At 43.1% G+C, this 21200-nt stretch overlaps 1 protein-coding gene across 2 annotated transcripts in view; it reads left to right on the forward strand.

Annotated features, from left to right (window-relative positions):
* LOC105689982 (leucine-rich repeats and immunoglobulin-like domains protein 1) overlaps window positions 1-21200 on the forward strand; it is a 115730-nt gene that overhangs the window by 12654 nt on the left and 81876 nt on the right. The window lies entirely within an intron of this gene.

The following is a 21200-nucleotide window of genomic DNA, read 5'->3' on the forward strand; positions in this document are numbered from 1 at the left end:
GTCGTCTCGCCCTTTTATATTCCAAAAGAAAGCAAAGCGAAGAGGAAGGAAACGAAATAAAAAGAAAAAGAAGAACAAAACGAAGTGGCCCATCTGGTACTTCGTCGACAAGATTCCACGTACGCGCATACCTATATATGCCTATATATATATACAAGGACAATATTTGTAGTCAATTCCGACTGACCGAGGGGCACATATACCTACTTAGTCGCCCTCCGCGAATGGGATATCTGGACACATGGCACGCGATATGTTGTGTAGTCGTTTCGTACAGATGGGATGCCCAACATTTATAGGGCTTTTGAAATTGGTTCCGTTGAAGCCTCCACATATATAATACAAGGAGGGGGGGTGGAACAGACACGGTCACCGCTGCCGTGGTCAGACCCCAACGATTCACGAAACTGTAGAAAAAAAGTAGAATTTAACCTCCGCTTGATGGGGGCGCAAAAAACATATAGGTATAATATTCGTGTTCAACATTCATCTACGCTTGTATATAACATAACGCTCCGCTAACGGCTCCCGAGTTCTTGTATATTTGATAAATACCTACACACGTGGGGAAGTGCAGCGATCCCTTTTTTCCCTCCTTCTTTTCCGTCTTTTTTTCTCCATCGTTCATGCAGCAGCGGGAGCAGCGGCGGCGGCGGCGGCGGCGGCAGCTACCGCAGATTCGATTAACGGTCTTCACGTTGCATTGCAGTGTAGTTTCGTATATATATATATATATATATAAGGGAAATCCAGCAACGGTATACCGGAGAAACCACCGAAGGTGAATAGTTTTTCTTCCGCGACTCGCTTCGCGCGACTTTTTCGCGAAAAGAAATTATTTTCAGGGAGGTAGAGAGAGCGCGCGAGGAATTCAACTGTCCCCGAGATGTCGGGATTTTTTCAAAAATCTCACAAAATTTCATCCGCCCTCGAAAGACGATCGGCGATAGAATCGCGGGATGAACATACGGACGAGCAATTTCACCAGAGAGTGCGACTTCCCCTTTAAGGATAATACGTTTGACATCGAGGGAAACGGCAACGGATGTTCCATCCCGCTTAAATAACGTCAAAGCAAAATTCAAAATATGCGACAAACGCTTATTAGAATCGGGGTAAATTCCGCGAATTCTCAACGTGGATATTACAGCTCCCACGCAAACCCGTGTACACACGTCGACAGTCACGGTCGGTAACGACCCGCAACCGGAAAAGCACGTGTAATACCTCAATCGAAAAAAGCGCCGGGCTCAATTTTCGCGAGATCATTGGGACAATTCAAAGGGACGGATATTAAAAGAAGATGGAAGCGGACGATTCTGAGCCCGATAGAAAATCTCATCGGAATTGAAGAGAACGAGTAAATCTAGCGGTTCGGGACCTTCCCTCCTCACCCTCCTCCTCCGGGCAGTAAGTCGCGTTATCGACGATATAACCCTCGAGCAATTCCGTACGACGGTTACAGTTAGTAACAAGAAAAAGAAGAAGCGAATAAGGAGAACGAGAAAAAAGACGGAGCCGAAGGAGAAGAAGAAGAAGAAGCACCTGCGACTCTCCGACTGGAGAACGAGAGTGGTGAACCAGAGCCGAAGGCATCTCTTCGTCGTGACCAGGTCCCAGGTGCCGTTGAACGGTATCCTGACCTCGGTACCACTGAGACCGGTGCGGCGCACGGCTCCGAGTATCGGCGTGTCCTCTTTAAACGTGCTTTAAAGCTCGCGAGCTACGAGAGAATCTTACGCCGTTGTTCGGATCGCCGGGTTTTGTACTCTTGAACTCTCCTCCGCACATGTTTCTTTAATGGAAAAGTCAAAGGGGAGTGTAAAAAAAAAAAGAAGAATTATAATAATGATTAAAATTTATACTTCCGGAACCAGCTGACAAAGAGATAGTAGAGAGGAGATAAGTTGAACGGAATTAAGGGGCTCGTGGAAAGAACCGCGCCGACCTCGAAACTCGCTGAAATCCTTTGCGATCCGCGGCTCCGAAAAATCTTTTTTCCATCCAAAAGCCAAAAAATTTTCCAACGGTTCTACCGCCGAACTCCTCTTTCCCGATGTCGCTCCGGCGAACTCTCCATCTTTTCATCTATCCTCCGATTCAATTCCCCCCTTCCTTTGCGGTCACATCGAATTTATTTTGCGCGTGTCCGTCGAAATCACCCGCGCAAATATAGATAACGATTTCTAGTAGGTTACTCACAGTTAGAAACCGCCCGAGGTCAGGATTAGCACATTTAGTAGCCGAGTCGTTAAACCCCGTATGAAATTTCATTCCACGACTCGACCCGTCGCGGTTCTTATTCGACCCGAAGAAGCGATACCCGGTCGTTGAAGAGAAAAAAAAAAAGAAAAAAATACGCTTCATTTTATATACCGATCGTCGGCCGTGTGGTTTTTCGGTGAATTTTTCCACCGAATCGAAGGGCAGGTTTTCTTCGTTCCCCGTTCCTCGTTAGTCGTGTCGGCTATCGTGCACCCCGCAAGTCGTCGGAGTGATGTAAGGGAACCATTAATTACTCTCCGACCATCACAATGCATGTCCAACGATCCGGTAGATCAATGAACGCGCTACGTGTGTGGATCGGATCGATACTTCACTGTCTCTGCTGTTCTCCGTTTCGCGTTTCTACCCCCCCCCCCCCCGACTGTGAGGGGTGAAAATACACTTGGCACCACCTAGACCATGTACGATGTACGGTATACATGTATACGTATAGGTATGTACCTAGCGCGCATATATATGTATGTACGTCGCGTATGTGTTCTACTGTTTATGAAAAATGAATGGATTGTTATCCGATCATGATTCATCGTCGCTTATAAGTATATACGTACATATACCTATCATCGGCATATATGTACGTCACTCTGGCTTTGAACGAACAAACAAAAGCCCGGCTAAACATGACTAAAATAGATTTGAACATCGTTTAATCCTGTGACAAATCGTCCTTCCGCATATATCGCGTCAACGACGTCGTGTACATTATATGTATTTTTCAAACCTACGTCAGCTCAGGAATACCGGTGTCGATGGAACGAAAATTTCGTTCGTCAAAAAAAAAAAAACTAGCACATACCTATACCCGGTGCGAAAACTGGACCGTTGAGTTAGCGGAAGTTCTTTTCACGCAATTTCGTGAGATTCGACGTAAAGTGACCATCTCGGTGGGGGATCCCTTTTCCCTTGTTTTTTTTTTCTTCAATTTCAATTCACTTTTTCCCCTAGAAATATACTTTCATAATATTTTTTTTTCTAGTCCTTGAAAAAGGTCACCGCGGTTATGAATATCGCATACCTATACTCGCACGCGTATGTTATATGGGTATATACTTTAAGGGTTGAGTGGGGAGTTCGAGAGAGAAATATTCGGTGACCATCCTGCAGACAAAGAATATTGACAATCTTTTCGTCGGACATAAGAGATGGAACGGAAAAAAAAAGAAAAGAAAAAAAAGAAACCATAGAAGAAAAAAGAAACGGTATAAAACTGGAATAGATTTCTTTTTTATTCTCTCCTTCCTTTTTGTCGTCGATGCAGATGGATTTTTTCGGGCATCGTATAAAGGAATGTATCCAACGTGGTTGCATGTTCAGTTTCCTGCGGGAATAGATCGGTAATAACTATAGTTATGTACGTACCAGGTATCCCAGGGTGCACGTCTGAAGGTGTATAAATCATTTCGGTCGTGCATCAACCCCTAAGGTTCGTTGTATCCTGTAGGTACCTACGGTGCCGTATATCCTATCGGATCCACTGTCCCACCCATGAACTTCCAGCAAGGTTACTTTACACGTTCCGACGCGGTGAGAACGTCTATACTCGCACGATATTTTACCATACAAAACGTATCCTTCCGAATTTCGAGTAAAATAACAAAAACTGTTCAAATTTTAAATCAAGAAATTAACAAATCCGTCGCGAAGGTAGGTTTTTTCGATATCCGGTAAAGTATGTATATCGACGAGTGTTTGAAGAGAAGCAAAAAAAAAAAGAACAAAATAGTTGAAACATACGTTCGGAAACAAAATTTATATTGCGGACAAAAATGAATCGCGTAGGATAATTTATGGTGGCTCATAGCCGAGTATCTGTACGGATGGCGGCGTAGCTTGTACGCGTCGCGATAAAAAAAATCGTCACTATTTTTCGTCCACCTGTTCTTGCGACACGTTTTTCGTTTCTTCTTTTTTTTTTTTCTTTCTTTCGTTATTATTCTCTTTTATCTTATTTTATTTTACACGTTGGGTGTTATGACAAAGGATGAAAAATTTTCTTTCGGTTCACACGTTCGAACCCGGAAGGTTCCTTATACGCGACGTTCACGTATACAGGGGGGGGTGTAGGGGTATATATATGGATATCGGTCGCTATATCGATTGCCGTTATCGCAAATGAGACCACATTCATATCCTTGACAACATCGCCACCTCCATAGATATATATAGTACGTAATAATATATATACGTACGTATAACCGTACCCACACTTTTCCACCCTCCGGTTCGACGCTGCAACTATACCTAGTTTGTACGCCCACGCTGCGTTGTGTGCCAATATAAGGTATGTAGTTACATACAAAGGTATGTATACCTCCATACATACGTACGCCCGCATTTTTCCTCCCCTCTTTCGCTTCAAGAGATTCATCCCTTGCAGCCTCTCTTTGCTATGCTCTCGTCTCCTCGCTATAGCGATATAGAAAAATAAAAAGACAAATAAAATACGTACCTCCGGGTTCATTACTCGGAAAATACACATCGGCTCCTCTCGAAGGATATCTATCCTCAGATGAAAGAATCCGATATTTTTTTAACCGGTGAAAAAAAAAAAAAAGAAAAAAAAAGAAAACAAAAAGGAAAAAGAAAATTTCGTCCATTATTTGTATCTATTTTCTACGTTCTATTTTCACCGGCTGAATCATGGCGGAATATTATCGAACGTCTATGGTGATACGGCGGTATTATACATATATATATATACACATGCATATAAATTTTCATTGGCTATTCTTCACCTGCATGAGAAAATCAATTCCTCGTTCGTCGAAGACACTCTTTATATCAGTTCTACGCTTCCCAGGGGATGTAGAGGTAAGGTATATTGTACAAGAGATAGATAGTATATCTCCAGCTTTTCCCTCCGACCAACATTTCCCTCCAACATGGGCTATCATTTTTGTTTTATTCCTTCCGCACGTCCCTGTCATCGATTATATAGCGGGATACGTCGGGCTCCCCCGGCGCCTCAATAACGAAAGAAAAAGAAAAAAAACACGAGCAATTCCTCGGAATTTTCATTCAACTCCTGCAGCGTGAAAAGTAAATTTATCTCAAGCCCCCAATTGCTTCGTTAAAATTTAATCATCGAACGGCGTTTGAGCGTCAAAAATCTCACACGGTCGTAAAGGGTAAACGAATTTTTTCAGACACTATAACTGGACTTGATAATTTTTCATCAAATATCCGGTAAATTGACGATGAAAAAAAAGAAACCAACTAAATCTGAGTAAAATTATTCTAAATCGTCACGCTTTTTTAATCCTAAACTTAACCAATTATTTTCAAATTCGGACTAATTGGCGGACGCGCTACTGTTATATGTATGTACATTCGTCCAACTGTACGTACAACATCCGAGACGGGATTTTGAAAATCTTCGACGTCGTACGGGTGTGCACGGATTTATTTTACTTTAATTCATGGCATGATGTGCGTACTCACAAGAGTAAGCAGCGACGGTTTGTTTTATTCATAATTTTTTTTCTCATACTTCGTTTTTTTCGGGGGGGGGGGCTTTACCGCTATAGTCTCTACGCCGAGGTGAATGCGGTTTCAATTAAATAAGGCGAGAGAGAAAGAAAGAACGAGGTTGAGGGGGTGGTGAAGAAAAGAAAAAAAAAAAAAAAAAAAGAGGAGAAGGGATGGTACGTGAGCGGATATGCACGTATACTTGGAAAGGCTGTAGATACACCGCCGGTTGTCGTGAAAAAGGAAGAAAGTACAAAAGAAACAAAAAGAAGGAACATACATCCATGTATAGAAGTTGCAGAGTGCGGCGGTGTTGCAGGTTACGGTGTATATCCTATGTACTGTATCGCAACCGCCGCACGAATTGTAATTCCCGCGGTTTTATTTCGCCATATTTTAATCTGTTATTCTTTTGTTTTCCTTAACGAACCGGCGGTAGCACGTTCCCATTTATCCAAAACCCTTCTGCGGCCACCGCTGCAGTTACCTCCAGACGTGGCTTATTTGCTCAAGATTCCAACGACCGTTACACCTACCCCGCTGCTCCGCATTTTTTTTTTTTCAATCTCGAAAACGGAGGAAACAAAAGAGAACGAATCAAACGGAGTGGTTCGTGAAAGAGGAGGACATTTTTTTTAATCCTCTAGGAGATAAAAAACCGATCGAAAATTAGGCCTTTCAATTATTTCGAATGATTATTTATTTGTTTATTTTTCACAGAAAATCGGACGCGCATTTCCCGTAGAAAAACCGCACCCTATTAATCAGTCGTTTATTTTTAGATCTTCCGAATACTCTAGACTTGGTCTTTACTTTGACGTTTTACTAACCGCTATACGGCAGCAAAGAGGCAATTACTTCTAAAGAAACGATTCGTTTTGAAATGGGACGCCTGGGGAAAGAGAACTATAGGAGAGCTATGAAGGCTCCTAAAAATAGGTATCAGTACCTAGAGGAGGGCCTTTTCTTCTATTTTTAAAATATCCGGAAATAAAATAGAATGAATTCGAATTGTACGAATATCTCTATCCCGTTGCGACGAGGTTAGCCTGATTTTAATGAAAATTTTCATAATTTTCCCTCCGCGAATTTACGACTCTCGTGTACGCACCTGCCCGCGGTGCGCGCGGTTGTAGCGGAGGTAAAATACGTACGTTTAAATTTTGAAAAATGGAAAAAAACGCGGAGGGTAATGAAGTCGAAAGAGAATTTAAAATAAAATTGGAAAAAAAAAAAACTAACGACTCCGGCCGGAACGAAAGTAAAATGAAAAAATAACGTAATATACGAAAAATAATAAAAAAAAAACAGGTAAAAATTACCCCGCCAGAAGGGAAAATCGTGTTCGAGCAACTAATAAATTCAAATAACAAATACACGGTTTCGAAACTGAAAACGAACGAACCTTAGCGATAATACGACTCGACGCCGTGTAGTTACATGGAAATGAGGCAAGGAGCAAAAAAAAATTCATCATACCTAAAATGTATATTTAATTCACGTCGTAATTATGATTATAACAAACGAGCTTGTACGCGCGCGTATGATTTGTACGCCGAACAAGTTATACAACGAAAATAAGGGAAGTGGAAAGGGAATTTCAGGGAAATGTGTGAAAAAATGGCGAAAATTATGAAAAAAAGTTTCGCGTGTAACCGAGAGAGAGAGAGAGAGAGAGAGAAAAATTGAATAAAATGAATTAAAACGAACGAAAATAACATGGAAACGGATAACAATAATGACGATGCTCGTTACTTTTTTTTTTTTTTTATTTTTTTTTCTTCTAGACTCATAACCGGGGAAATGATGATGAATAAATCGCACGTTCAAATGAACGGATTTATTAATTGAGCTTAATTAATTTAACGCCGTAACAATCGAGATTCTCACGAGACCGAGTGTCAGCCGGTATAATCACGGAGCCGTATCAACGTGGCTCGTTTCTCTTTCTCGCGTCTCGAGTTATGAGAACATCATTATCATTTTCCGCACAATCTAATTGCCAAAGTACGTAATAATTTTAATAACACACAGCGTGAGTAGCGAGGATAACGGTACACAACCCACCTATACGTGTACCTGAAAAATTGGTTTTTTCTTCATTCTGTTTTTTTTTTCTTTCTTTCTTTATTATCTCGTGCACGAGGTAATAAATAAAGGTAGATATATTTTTGACTAACCATAAATACGATGGGCGCGTATCATCGTTTACCAGGTGTCCGTAAAAATGACAAAAAAACCGTTGCACGCGTCGCGTCGTGAGATTGATAAAGAGGAAGCAATAAAATTCGTCGTACTTAAAATGAGGGGGTCGAGGACGAGGAGGTGGAGGTGGATAAGAAGGAGGGAGAAACGCGGCGTTTTCGGTAAATATATACAAAGAATAGACACCCTGTAGACCTCCGTCCCATGCCCCGGGATGAAACGCAACAGATTTATTGACCTTTGTCAGCCTCTTGGGCTCACGGAGCGCGCGCCAAAGAACTTCTTTCAAAAGAGTTACGTTGCGTTACGTTACGTTACCTGAAGAGCCGTGTAAAATTGGCCCTCTTTCCGTGCTCAAAGCACGAGATTCAAAGTCGGAAACGAGCGAGCGTGTCGTTGAACGACGTGGACGAGACGCTGTTGGGATTAAAAAAGAGAAATAAAAAGAAAATAAATAAATAAAAATAAAAAAAAAAAACATAAAATAAATATACTGTATCCGAAGAATCGACGTAGCGACGTTCGCGCTATATTAGGATATCGTGCGCGCACGTCCATCCGCGGCTGCGGAGGTCAAATGATGTTATGAATCTTTCGAGTGTATTAATTTTCCGAGAAAACTTGAGGCGCGGAAAATAAAGTTTCCTCCTGTTACGGTATATATATATAAATATACATGCAGATATAATTATCAACATTTATGAAATTCGAAGAATAGGGATTTTATTATCGAAAATAATTACCCATCTTCGCGAAGAAAATAAGAGCGGAGAGAAACTGCAGTCGAAGAATTAATTAATTTCCATTTCTTCGGAGGAGAGAATTTTTTTTTTTTAATTTTTCAACTCGCCGTCTGGGTGGTGCCACTCGAGATAATTTTCACTCCGATCGCGAGATGGGTATGTAGCGGGGGTGTGCGGGAGATTCGATTGGCTTATCGTTTCGTTGTAGCGGTGATACAGTGATACCCCGTTGTTATCAAAGAAGTTGGCCGTATAATTCGCGCGGTGCAACTAGGTGAAGGGTCTCGATCCGCGGAAATTCTCTCTCGGAAATAGGAAATTGGAAACTCTCGAGCATCAGCTACCGCCGCTGCTTCTGGTTGAACCGAACAGTGCCGCGAAGGTGTTCTCGTAATTAAGTTTAATTAACCACTCCACCGCCGTATCCACCTACCTACCGCTACAATTCTAAGGTTTTCCCAGCTAATCTTTCCCCCCCCCCCCCCCCCCCCCCGACCGCGTTGCAACCGACCTATCTATACCTATAACCACCTCACACATGATCGGCGCTGCACCACCCGGGGTTAACGAGATCTTTGGAATTCATTCGGAAACTGAATTTCAACCGTGCGTACTTTCGCCTACGCTACTTCAAACACCCTACTCCGTTCAATTCTTTTTTTTTTTTTGTTTTTTCTCCTCCTCTACGTAACGGCGAAAAAAAAGCGTGAAACGAAGCGGATGAAAGAATGGAGAAAAAAAAAAAAAAAGATAATTAACGTTAAATAACCCCGTCATTTTGTCGACGCGAGCGATACAGCGATCCTCCATAATTACCGTGCAGAGCAAATGCTCGGAGTGGACCGATTTCTCTTTTTTAGTTCATCTCAAAAACGAGATAAAATCCAAAGCTTTTTTTCTACATTTCACAATCGGCCGGTACCGAATTAACCCTGTACTTGGAAGAGCATCGAACGGGGTGGCTTTTTTTCGAACGAAGAAATTCGAGGAAAAACGCGCACATGCGGAGTGGGGATAACGGATTGCGTGTATAATAGAGGGTTAACAGTCGTAGTGCTACTTATCCAGGTCAATCGTTCGGAAATTAGAATCAGCGGGCGATTCGGATTAAACTGCGCTCTGCGCCGGATCGCGCAAGTATGCGAGAAATATAAGCTGAATGAAATCAGCACGAGAGACGAGATAAAAAAGACAACGAGAGAGATGCGAGTTCGCTCGGATGCGGGATGTGGTGTGTACGTATAGTATATACGCGCGCGTATACAAACACGTGCACCTCTACGGTTGTATGGGTTATACGGTCGGGGGTTTTCAGAGAATCGGGGGAGGGATCGTGACCATCTATTTCCCGGCGATTCTGGAGTCCTCCTCCGGGACATCGCGGCGCTCTCCAATTAGGGAGGACGTAGGTCCGCGACTTGTTTCGCAAAATTGCCGTGTTCGCGTCCACGAAAACATTTCCGTTCGGAGTGATGGATGTAGGATTCTCACGAGGCCGCGGAGACTGATGATGACGCGTTCACCCCCGACCCCCCTCTCCACCCTACCACGGCTATTTGTATTTATTACATGTACACACACGCGTTATTATACGCGTTACAAAAACCACCCCCTTTCCCCCTCGCCCCTTCTTACCCCTTTTCCCCGTTTAACCCGCTTATACAACGAATATACACGTGTTTAACAAATTGCCCCTACTTTATGTGCACATGATCTCGCGTCCGAGGACGCTTTCGTGCATCCGGAGAAAAAATAATTGGGGTGAAAGAGAGGATAGAAAAAAGAAAAAAATGAATATACTCGTTTTCCTTAATTTTTTCACGCGTTACCCGCGAGTCGGTCTCCGTGATATAAATTGTTGTATCGACGTCGCCGGAGAAAAAGCAGGACATTTTTATCTTTTTTCCTTTTTTCTTTTTTTTTTTTTTTTCTCTTTTTTTACCGCACAGTCGATATAATGATGTAGGTGATGAAATGACAGCCTTGTCATCGGCAGGCGTTTACCTAAGGATAGGGGCTTCCCCGATCTATGAGTGTGGTGGATAGCAAGTGGTTTATTGTTAAGATTCTTATATATAATGGGCCCTAACAATACACCAACACATCGGAGGATAGAGAAAGGAAAGGAAACTCGAGACTCGAGCACACGGTAAAAGAGAATACTCACGGACACCGCGAGACGACGCGCGAATCTTTGGCGGTGCGGAAGTTTTTTTTTTTCTCATTTTTTTTTCTCTTTTTTGTTTTCTCACTCTCCAATCTCATGGCGAGGACCGCTCGTCAATTTAACGGAATGGATCGTCGGACAGCTCTTCGTCATCCGGTTCTTCGTCCTCCTCTTTTTTTTTTTTTCACTCCATTCCTTGTCAATCTTTGCAGTTTATTTCGATTGCGATCCCATTATAAAGTCTCGAAGCTGCAAAGTGACAACGACGAGGAGGTGTGGGGGTGCGATTTTCGTTTGTATAAATACGCAAAGTGACGATACTGAAAGTGAAAATCGCTGAGATCGGATCACGGTGAGGCTCCTTTGGGAATGGTCCTTGAGCGCGTCAATTAAGGGACGTAATTCTCAAAATTTCAACGGCTGCATTATACATCGTAGGCTTTCCCCCTTTGACTCCTGCTGGGGTGCGACCCCTTAATTTTCAGATTAGGGAGAGCAAATTTCTTCCTTATTTCTGCCATGCAATGTCACCGGTGAATCGATTTTATTCGTTACCAGCTTACGCGTCATTTCCTTCAACGGGCAGAAACCCTCTTCCCCGCTTAGAAACGCAATCGCGCGATTTACATCAGCGATACGAAACACGCCGTATTCTTACGTCCCATTTTTCCGCGGAATCCTTATTCCTCTTCTTTCTCTTTGTATACCATAGAGAATCCGTACGATTTCGGGAGAAGTCCTCCCCCCTCCGATCACCGGTTTTCACGACGCGACCCGTCGTTCCTCTAAATGTTCGGTAGAACAAACAGACGAAATCGTTTCTGCAGGTCTGTTTTCCTCATCCCCAACGAAATGGGAATGAAAAAAAAAGGAAAAAAAAGAAATTTTACCACGAATAAAAACAAAAAAGAGAAGAGCAACGTAATCTATACGCACGAATTTTCCAGCCACGCGATTCGCAATCCTCTTTTGTGAAAAAAAAACCTCTTGAAATAGAATGGAAAAAAAAAACAAGTAATGCGGAAGGGATTATATCAATCGATCGGAATTAAATAATCGATTCACCGGATTATTTTGAAAAAAAAAAAAAAAAAAAAACAAGAAATATTTCGAAGCGTGCAAAAATCCGTTTTATTTTCATCGATTTCCACGCTTTTGTACATTCAGGTGGGAATGACAATGCAGGTTGTTGCCATTGACCTATAGCAGGATAATAAAAATGCTATTTAGCCAAGCGAGACCGATCGGCTCTACTCGCTCTGCCTTGGCTTTGAATATTTTTTTGCTGATAGTTAAGTGGTTTTTTTCTTTTTTTTTTGTTTTTCTCTCTCATTTTTTATCCACGACACTAACCTTCAGGTCTTGATTATTAGCGAGGTGCAACTACGTCGCTAACCGGCTCTCAGATTTCCCGTGAGTTAGTTTCTTACATTTCTACCGCACCGCACGTATACAATCCGTCTTTATATAGTACCTACGGAAAGATCGAAGTTCTTAAACTTCGCTTTTCGACGGTTATCGCCGGTATTTATCTCCACTTTGGAGTTATATAAGTATACCAGTGAGGAGGATAAAAGTTTCAAGTATACATATATATAAGTATGTGGGGGAGAAAAATGGTTTTTCTCCTACCGTCATTTATATACGGTACGATCGGCACCTATAACGATTACAAAGAACGATTTTCGTATAACGTGCGCCGGTACCGATTGCCCAGGTGTTTCGTTACGCCGATTAAAAGCTATTTGTGGCAATAAAAGACACGATGGCAATAAACAAGACGGTCACGAGCACGGAAATCGATAAATAAATGAATAAATATGTTTAACCAACGCCGTAAAAAAAATGATTAGCAATTATAATTAACGTATTATTTTTACTCTCGCGGTTGTTTTACCCAAGGTAACAATCTCGAAAATTCTCGAGAAGGACGGTCCCGTCATCGGTGTATCGTCATCGCTAATAATACAAACGGAGATCGATAAAAGAAATTATCGGACTCGACGCGTCCGATCGGCCCCGGCGTATTTCAAGGGCTTTTTTGACCCCGTAATTTCTTCTTCTTCTTTTTCTTTTTACTACTTTCGCGCGTAACTCCGATGTGAAAATTCTTCAACCTTTTGGACAAGTTGAATTGCATTTCTGTGCCACGGTTCTGCGGTATAGGAGGAAAGCGGAGTTACATGCCTCCGTGTCTACCGGCGTTGATGGATTGTCGCTGGTAACCGTTTCGTTTCATAACCGGTTTTTACCGTTTACGTTTCAAAAGATTACTCTCGGATCGCTCGCTCGACCAGCTGATTTATCACTCACGATTTCAGATAGCACGACTGCGATCGGTGGTCAAGAATTTCGTGACGGTAGGTGTACGCGGAGCCCACGTTTCGCTACGTTGTATAAACAAATTAATACCGCGTCCTCACCGGTACGTCCCGTAGCCAAAGCCCGATCGAAACTGCAACAACTGCGGTAATTGGATCAGTCCGTAGTTCGCGGCGAATGAGTTTCGCTCTACGGAAGCCGGTAGATCGTCGGAGAGGTCGAAGCGAATAATGAAAAGGAAAAAAACGAAAGATAAAAAGGGAACCGTCGGATTCGTCGTCGCTTCGAGAATTTCGACGTCGAAGGGTCGAATGGGGGTTGTTCTTAGCCAGAAGATCGAATAGTTGGACGCGTGATTTTTGAGCCTTTCGACATGACGTGGGCACGATCGCGATGTGACGTGGTATGTCGGAAACAAGTGTTTGAGCTACTCGGATCGATGTCGATTCGGGACGTACTTCGATCAGCGCCGAACCTCGAGCCTAACTCAGGAAGGGGCTCCGAGAATCACCCGTTGTTTCGCACCTCGATCCTCACGTGGTAGCGAAAGAGTAGCGAAAAATAAGTTCGCCAGATGGATCGTTACGTGCCTCGAAAACTAGAGGTAAAAACGAAACTAAACGAAAGGAGAGGAGAGGAGAGGAGAGGAGAGGAGAGGAGAGGAGAGGAGAGGAGAGGAGAGGAGGAGGAGGAGAAGAAGAAGGCGATGGGAGACGATTGGAAGTAGAAGCAAAAGCAGAAGCAAGAGGATCGGTATATATGGGGTATAGTAACGGTACTGCAAACTCAATATGGGCCAATCGACGGAGATCCAAAGGCGGTAGGATGCCGGCCAATCAGTAAGCATATTTAGGGGAACCGCGGCGTGCCGGGTGGCGCCGTTACCTCGGGCAACCTGGAAATGTTCGAGACGTGCTTGAAATCCGGAATAAACCTCGAAGATGTGTAGGAAACTTTCCTTCATTATCCAACGTTCGTAGGTCCGGAGTTCGGATCCGCTGCAGGGACTCTCGGGTGTTTCCTTCTTTTTCTTTCTCATCTTCGTCTCCTTCTATCCTTTTTTTTTTTTTTTTTTTTCTCTCGTCGTCATCCTCGGAGAAGACGCTGACCATCCCTCCGGCACCTTCCCTTGACCAATTTGCAGATTGGCTATTTTCTTTGATCATTTTTATCAGCGAACGTTACCCAACATCGAGCCGGCTATATCGTCCGCCGGGCTTTATCACGATGCATTATTTACGAAGGTACCTAGGCTGGAATCCCCTTATATTTATATATATATATATATAACGGAGGAAGGAAGCGAGGTACGACAGACGTCGCCTGCTCGGAGCTACCGTAATGTAATTCCGAAAATTCTCCATGGACTGGTCACTTCTTCGAGTTGGGTATCCGATACTTTCGAACGTGACTCCGACTCCCCAGGGTCACCACGGGGTCGGGGAAACGAACGACACGTTCGCATCTTAGCGATCATTAGGTGACCCTCCCGTTCGACAATCGACGACGCCTCATTTCACGCAAAGTGTCTCTAATTCCCCTTCATCGGATAACTCCGGAATATATATCGGCGCACTCATCTCTTCCTTTCGATTCTTTCCCCCTCCCCCGCCCTCCCCTGTAAGAATAAATAAAATTTCAAGCATCCTTCGCGACTTACTCTCGACGCGACGAAGTTCGAATGCTCGTGTTTCCGCTAAAGATCGAACGAGTCAAGTTCTGTGAAATTCGACGAAATTACCGGAAGTCTCGAAGAATAGCGGAGCTTATTGTCAGCAGGCATAGGGAGTGTGCGGTAGGTACGGGGTACGAAGGTACGTAGTACGAAGGTACGTACGTAGTACGAAGGTACGCGATGGTTTCGTCGGTAGCGAAAGTTGGGAAGAGGTGGTGCGGGACGGACGGATGGGTAACTTAACAACGGAAACAAACCAGTCCCAGGGGCAGACAGCCCGAAGACGTGATCCGCAAGTAAAGCCGACTCTAACAAAATACCTTTTCGTCCGACCAATCAGCGGTGAGTGCGCCGGGCATCAACCAATGCCCGTCAGCCTTTAAGCGGCCGCTTTCCCCAGAGTAAAATAGCTCATTGAATAGCACGGAACGGTCAATCGAAGACGTGAGTTGAGCACTGATTTGAATTCGACCTTACACATTCGCGTTCCCTTTACGTTATCCGTCCCCGTTCCGCGAAACTCACGTTAGCGCCGGACACCGCACGAAGACAAAGCGACGCCTGACGTCGCCGACCGTCTGCAGCATCCCCCGTCCCCCGAATCCGTTCGCCGAACTTCTCTCTCCCTTCCCGTCTTCCGACCCCCTTCGAGAGATAATCAAAATTGACTTGGTCGCGTCGACGGAGAAGACGACCCTCGTACCACGGAACATCTCAGTGGATGCGATTTTTACACGGTGAAAATACGGTTGAAAAAATTTGGCGTTCGGAAGGCTGACCCTCGTCCTTTCGTCGTTTTGCTCTTGTTAGTCAAATTGCGGCTTCTGTCGTTTTCTTTTTTTTGAAATCAGGCGGTGCAGGGGTCCCGCGAGAAAAAAAATTCAGTCCGGTTGCAGCGGCGTTGAAACTGTCTCGATGACGCGTCCTCGGTATCTTAAAGATATAGAGAAATCTTGAATGGCGGTGGGTAACGTGGTAAAGCTCAAAAGCTCAAGGAGCTTACCTCCTCGCGGTGGACCAGCGGAGCGAATCTCGAAAGGATCCCGAGATTCCGAGAGATACACACGTGTTTATGTGTTTGTGTGTGTGCGTGTAGGTGGTTCGTGACGCGTCGAGCATGGATTCATATCGAGTCCCCTGCGGTAGACGAGCCCCGAACTCGAACTCTTCTTATACACCGTTATAAAAGAAACCAACCTCCTCCCTTGGCCGTGTCTCCGCTCCGCGCGCAAACAGACCTTAGATAAATGAAAAAGAGATGGGGAGAAAAAAAAAAAAAAAGAGGAGAGGAGAGGAGAACGTCTCGTCGTCGTCGCAAAAAGCCAGTAAATTCATATCGGCAACCACAGAGAGACAGAGTTCGTAGGGAGGGCAAAAGTCTCGTAGAAATCGTCGGAGCGGAGACGAGACTTTGGTATCAAAGGATTAAAGAGTTTTACGTGGAGATTCCATATTTTTCAAAGCCCGGCCAAACCGACGGTTGAATCCGTGTATAAGGTATCCCTGGGTATATTACGTTATACCGAATACGGACGAGGAGAAAATTTAAAAGAGAATTGTATTTTATTCGGTTTTATTTTCGCTCCCCCCCCCCCCCCTCCCCCCGCCCCTTCATCTCATGTTTATTTATTTTCACTCAGTGTTTATATTCATTCTCCATTAATTCCCTTCCCATCGGCCGACTGTCCTGTTATACTCCGTCCGAAGCCTATTTCGATTTTTCTTTGGATAAGTGAAAGGGACGAAAATGGGAAGAGAAAAGTCTATAGAAATCGCTGCGACAGACTAGGGTAACGGATCAATTTCCCCATCGCCATTTTCTCGCGCCAAAGAAACGAATCTACTAAAAAATTTTATTAAAATTCTTTTTTTTTTTTTGTTTGTTTTTTTTTTCGTCTACTCGAATTTTAGTTATAGCAGGATTACGTGTGTACCTGAAAAGTTTTCTCTCGTCGTCTTGGAAACAACTTATTCTTTGCCCTATTATGAATAAGGACTTTGAAGGCAACTGAAAAGTAAAAAGGCGAACTAGAAAGGCGATGCGAAAGAAAAGTGAAGAATAAAGGAAAATGGCGGTTGTTTTCCAAGTCAGCGGCAGTGGTTCGCGTTGTAGCGAGAGATTATGGTCATTTTTTTTTTCTTCTTTTTCTTTTTTTTTTATAATTGATTAATTTCAAACGCTCGTTCTTAATTTTTTTTTCCGTTCTTCTTTTCATTCCTTTCGCCCGTGAGTTATCGCGTACGAATCAAGTCCTTGGAAAATCATCCCTTCGTTCTCCTCGTTTCTTGGTAACTGTCCTACTAAAATTCTGCGCCATTTCTCACGTCATTCATTCGTCCTTCGCAGCTTTAATCTCGCGTCATCTCGAAGTTGGGCGTCTCTTTCGAGAATCGTAAAAATAAGATAATCCAGCTACAAATGCCGCAGACACCAAAAATGACACGAAGAAATGAGGAGCGAGGACGGACAAAGGAGAAAACCGATTCGATTAACTAGCTGTGCAAAATTACGTTAAATAACGGAAAAATGAATACGAAGAGGAATACAAAAGAGAAAAATCTGGCTACTTCAAACTTTTCACGAGAACATGACGCATGTACACCGTAACTTTTCTCACTGAAAATATTCCTACCACCCTCACCTCCCTCCCGCTTCCCCTCCCGCTCCCGTTCTTTTGGAAAAAGTTTCTCCCCTTTATTTCCCTCGGCAGGTTGTACGGGTGGTTCTCGGTTGTTGCTGCTGTTGCAGAAACGTTCGGCTATCGCAAAACCTGAGAACCGGCGGCGTACGGCTGGAGGGAGGGCACCGGGGCATCGTTGCCGTTCCTTTTATTTCGTTTATTTGTTTCCTATTTTTATACGAGGAGAGAAATGTTACAAAATTTATATTGTTCTCGCAAAACATCATCCCCCCTCCCTGAAAATCTCCTCGCCTCTACATTGCCGCGCCACTTCACTTCGTTCGCTTTGGCCTCTGCAGTATTCGAAGAGGGAGGGTAGGTAGGTAGAGGTGGGTGGGTAGGTACCTAGTTGCTTTCAAGAGTTCGGCAGCTACAAGAGAAGAACCTGTAGATGCAGCAAACAACGAACAGCAAACGGCAGCAAACAGCGTTGGCTAAGGCCACTCGAGACGCGCGCGGAGAAAAGCAAAATCAGAAGCAGAAGCAGAACCAGCAGCGGCATCGCGATGTTTCCCGTCGGAGAGTAAAGAGCCATGAGAGAGAATAATGGAACATGATGATTCGTTGAGACCTCTCAAAGTGTACCGATGAGTAGGTATTCGAACCTGCTATGCATGCACCGTATACATGCATCCCCTACTTCGTTGCAAAGAGAGAGAGAGAGGGAGAGCGAGAAAAACAGGGATGAAGGAATAATAAAATTGAAAAAGAGTTAAAGAAGAATGAAAATGAGGAACAAAAAAAAAAAAAAAAAAGGTTGCTCTCGCCCCCGCTTCTGAAGCTGCTGATGCTGATGCGGTGCAGGAGCGAGCGTAATTTGAAACGTGAAACACGAACCGCGAATGAAACGTGATACTTGGAAACGGTGTGCTTGATTAACGCCTAATGCATCTGCGGTAAATGAGTGAACAATACTCCTCCATTTTTAATTTTCTATTTTTTATTTTTATGGTTTTTTTTTCATATTCATTATTCATTTCTCTCTCTCTCTCTCTTCATTATCTTTCCCCTTCCACCTCATTTCCGCAACGAAACCGAGCAAGGAGTGGAGAAGACCTTGCATTAATGCATTATAGTCTCGAGTGTAAAATTTAAAACAAGGAGATAGCTGGTACAGGTATATCGGCACCCTTCACATAAAAATACATAAAATACAAGTGGGGTAGAATATTTAGCAATTATAATAGCGAGTTGCTTTTACGAAAGTTCGGGCTTCTACGCTTCGCTCGAACACTCGGAGATCCACGTATCGGAGTATATGGGAAATATGTTGAAAACCCTTCGGTACGAGGCGCGTATAAGTTACTCACTTTTTGGTGAAGATGGAGAAACTGAACGGAAAAAAAAACCAGAGACAGACAGAGAGAGAAAAAGGCCGTTTATAGAAATATACATACACTTATGAAACCGGGTGAGGAAGTGAAGGGGAGGAATTTTTTATCCGCACAATACGGTTCCTCGTGCTTTGAATAAAATTCTCTTATTATATACGTTATATTGCATAAGTTGAAGGTTGAATTACAGCCTCTTTTCTGCACGACGAATATTGAAAGATAGAGAACACCGCAAAAAAACGAAATAAAATCAGAAAAAAAAAAAAAAATGAATTAAAAATCCAAAACTCAACGCACCGTTGTAATGTGCGGTAAGCGTGATCTGATTTTCGAAATTTCACCGGGTGATTCGCAGCCTAATTTCGATCGCGCGTACAATACGAGCGCGTACAATACGGGGGGAAAAAATGAGAATCGTGTGATGAATGGGATCGGCGTATGCGATAGATCGAGAAGAATGGAGGATCGATGTTTTAAATATCGGAAATGGGGTTGAAGAGGAAGGCTTATACGAGGGGAGGTGATAAGAAAATAAGAGGGAATAAAAAGAGTAAACAGAAATAGAAAAAAAAAAAAAAAAAAACTGAGAGAGAAAGGAGAGAACAAAAAAATGTACATATATACATAGAAATATAGACGATGGGGGAGGAGAACAGATGGCGGAGCGATTAGGTTCCGAAACCCATGACCCGAGGAGTCTCGCGACCCCCCGAGCGCAACCCTCGACTAAATCTGATTCGACGAATTTTCGCGAAAAAGGGAACGATTTTTATGCTTGCCAAGGCGAGACTAAATTGACCGTCGAGACGTCTGAATTTGACCGATACAATACCACGGGCTTTTTGTTTCCTCGTATACATACCTATGTATTCGCATTCGCTGTACACACGTACCTACACATGAGAATACACTCCACATTGTGAAAATGCTTGCGAGGGAAGGAGTGCCGAGATCCCCGCAAGATTCGCTCCTGATTAGAGAAGAAAAGTGAAAAAACATTTCAAAAAAAAAATAATAATCATGATAACACCAACGGAATAAAAATGAATAAGATTCTTGAAAGCTCTACCGAGAACTGTAAAAGCTTTTACCATTCCTACGTAAAAAAAAAAAAAAAAAAAAAAACATACATAAATATGTATATGCGTTCCGGCGATAACAGAAACAAAAAATGGAAGGAATAAAAACCAAGTTAATGTTGATAATGATAATAATAATGGTATCAACAATGATAATAACTTAATAATAAACGGACTGTTATAACTCATATTAAATTCTTAAAAGCAGGGCGAGCTGGGCAATGGTTTTTCATTATATACGATCGTTATTATTATTTGGTATGTATTTTCTTCTTCAACCAGGTTGAAAAATTTTTCAAATTATCCGAAGAACGTGCAGCCCTTCTTTCTTACGATCCGAAAAATAAAACTTGTCGAATAAAAAATGATAACGTATCGATTTATCGAAAATTAATAGATAAATTTCCTTCACAAAAATTGTATCGCAGCTAGTAAAATTTAATATGCTCCATACTGCAGTTTACGTGGGGTACGTACGTATGTACGTAGGTTTCACGTGAAAACGAATAATTTATGATCGTTCAATAAGAAATCAAGGTATAAAGAACGAGCGGGGGCGAAGGGGAGGGGAGGGCGGTGATGTATATTTCGATACAGCGAGCTCGTAGAGAGAATACAGAGCATTTCGTATGTTAGCAGCAGATTTCCGCGTTGAGGCGTTGAACGCGCTTCCGTTGAATAAATTTCATCTCTTATACTACTCCCCCCGATTTGTCATCTCGACTCAACGCGCGGAGATCCCTCGGCAAGAAAGAAATAAAGAAAAATACAAAAAAAAAAAAGAAAATAAAAGGTAGAAACAAAAAATGAATAAATAAAATAAGTGAAAGGGAAGAGTAAAGAATAAAAAGTAGGCGGAACAAGAACACTGCATGTGCGCAGGGATGGATGGGGCAAGGGAAAATATGGAGAAAAACGGTGAAGACAAAAGAAAAAAAAAAAGAAGAAGCTGCACGACGCGGGGTGGGTACGAGCGCGAGGTGCGCCTCCGCGGGGTCCTTGTGCCTCCGCACGTTTACGTTATTCTTCTCGTTCTCCTCACCCCCTCCCCCCACCCCCCTCGCAGAACCTGCGAAATTACCAGAAGCAAAAGCAGAAAGAAGCGACGCAGTTCCTCCATTGTCGTTATCCTTATTGTCACAATTATTATTATCGTCATCATCATTCCACTTATTATCACCGTACCCTTATCTCGTTCTCCGTTCTTTCGCCCGTTTCGAGCGTGAATTTTGAAGATGAA

This window comes from Athalia rosae, chromosome 3 (genome assembly GCF_917208135.1).
Source record: "Athalia rosae chromosome 3, iyAthRosa1.1, whole genome shotgun sequence".
In the NCBI taxonomy this organism is placed as follows: Eukaryota; Metazoa; Arthropoda; class Insecta; order Hymenoptera; family Athaliidae; genus Athalia; species Athalia rosae.